Source organism: Microcebus murinus, chromosome X (assembly GCF_040939455.1).
Source record: "Microcebus murinus isolate Inina chromosome X, M.murinus_Inina_mat1.0, whole genome shotgun sequence".
NCBI lineage: Eukaryota > Metazoa > Chordata > Mammalia > Primates > Cheirogaleidae > Microcebus > Microcebus murinus.
Genome location: NC_134136.1, coordinates 6,781,410 through 6,784,049, shown reverse-complemented (window position 1 = coordinate 6,784,049; position 2,640 = coordinate 6,781,410).

Genomic DNA, 2,640 nt, shown 5'->3' with positions numbered 1-2,640 from the left:
ATGAAGCAGACTATCTAATTATTCTTTTAAAAGGCTTGTGACTTTTCTAAACTCATTGAAGATTGATAAATTCACTTTTAAATGGTTACAGTTTCACCTAAACAGATTTAACACTGTCATTCTGCCTGTGGGGTTCCTAACATCTACTTGGGATCCACAAGTGGCCTTCCGGGGAGTCTACAAACTCCCTGACATTATACACAAAACTGTATGTGTGTAGTGTTTTAGTGATAAGAAGGTGGTGGTCCAAGTTTTAAATAAAATTTTCTTGGAGTCAATGCTCTACAAAAGGTCAAGAACTAATTTTGTAGCTCAGTTTACCCTTGGTTTTATAAATAACTTTGCACACAAATATTTAAATTGTTATATTTTGGCTTTAAGCCTCTCTTCCCTTGGAAATGTCCTATAAATTAATATAAATAAGTGATGTGATAGGGTACTAAGTTTCTCTGGTAATAGCATAAATTTAGAAATATCTGACAAAGGAAGAACTCATTCAGTTCTCAATCCTCAAAAGAACGAGCAGTCTTGGTCTTATCAAGTAGGCAAAGTGTGTGTTAGTGCTTGTCAAAAGGGGTGGGTTAAGGGAAATAACAAGAGCAGTTGTCTTCTTGTCTCTACCCCTGTGATTCAGTGTCTTAGTGAGGCATGGTACCTAATGAGAATGCAAAATCTCCTAGGTATGTACTGGCAGTAGAATTTCACATCACTTGGTACATGATCTATATAACCACTGCTGGCCATCTCAGGTGTTTTAAATATGTTATCCTTCTGCCCAACACATCAGTGGATTAAATTTTAGCACAATTTCCCACAAAGCTCTTTCTGTGTTAGTGGTAAAGTGTCTTTTTGGTATTTGTTTTATCAAACTGCTCTCTGTTCATTATATATGCTTCTAAAAAATGGAAATTTTGAATAGATTTCATTCCCAGGAAAAAGAGGATTCCCCTGCACTAGAGTACTCAGTATTTTCACTTTTGAAGTTAGTTGATCTTATGTTTAGTTTTCTGTAATATAAATAAAGTATCTCTGTGTTTTGAAGTTCCAAGTAGGAGTTATTCTCAATCATGATCCAGGATGTAAAATAGTCTACTCCTTTAGCCACACATTATAATGTCATCTATGGTAGAAATTATCTGAATGAGACTCTGCACAGAGCATAATGTCCAAACTCTGCCCTATGTGTTCTAATTCATTGGTAAATGGTTTATATTAGTGTTTATTCAAATCTATAACATATATTGTACAAAGATGACTTTCTATCTTTTAAAGCTTAGAATTTGTACCAATAGAATGTAAAATTTAATGAAACTAGAAAGTAATGAAAAAGTTTTAAATTTTCCCATTGCATTAGAAGATTTCATTAGCATTCATTTCAATTTCTTGCCCATATGCCCAGAACCTGGATTTACTCCTAGGCCATGATATTCAGAGAACTTCATCATTAACTAAAGAAGGCAAAATATAGTTCTTTAAAGATGTCAATGTCTCCCAGCCCAAGGCCACCAAGAATACACCTGTAGTTGAACAAGTCGCAGCAAGGGAGAATGCACACCAAGAGGTACCATGAAGCATCTCAGTAAATGGTATGCAGAAAAACGTTAATGCAATAGGCCTTAGACTGCCTAACCTTAGAACGACTTGCTTGCAAGAGTGGACTTTAGCTGGCTACTGGGAATTTGATTGATATCCAGTTTCCTACACCGGAAGATTTTCCCTAACTGATTAAGTGTGGCTCACTGTGTTTAGGCTGTTTGTACAAACAGTATGGTGTATGCTAAACATCTGCTTTCCCTTTGAGTGTATGGAATTTAGTACATGCTAGGCAGATGGTGCTTATGGGGCCAGCACCCCCTAAACAAAACAAAACCTTGGGAATTAGTTCTCATGAGATTTCTTGGTAGACAACACTTTCCAGGTGTTGTCACAACTCTTTCCTGAAGGAAGTAAGTGTATCCTATGCTATTCCACTGGGAGAGGACTCTTGAAATTTTGTCCCTGGTTTCTTCCAGACCTCTCCCATGTGCTTGTTCCCTTTGATGATTTTGCTTTGTATCTTTTCACTGTAATAAATCTTAGCCATGAGTATGACTACATACTACTTAGTCTTGTGAGTCATTCTAGTGAATCACTAATCCTGGCAGTGGTCTTGGGGACATCTGACACTTTAGAAGTAGGATTTGGTAGAATGACTCAGATTCATTGAAATATGGCAGGAGCATTATTTGGGAAAGGAAAGATGAAGGGATGGGGGATGAGAACCTTTGATGCCTGGGTGCCACAGAGTAATCCATGGTATAAAATACCAGCTGAGATGCTCTCTGTTGTAAAAGTTAAAAGTTACCTGTGAAGTATTAAAATGGCATATCCAAGCACAGCAGAGTTGGTTCTTTGGATCACTGGCTACTTTTGCTTTGCAGAATAAAGTTGAGAACAGAAAAATCACAGCCTGAGTGACATCTTTATTTTTTTCTCTGCTTCAAGAGGGAGGAGAAGGGGCACAAACGTTCCTAAAGGGGAGCTTTAAATGGGTCAAAATTTTTTGTATGTGTTGCTCTCTCGCCCTGGTAGGAGGGAAGAAAATCAAATTATTTTCCAGGACTAGAGCAATGCTTTAGATAAACCAAAGGAATAACAAAA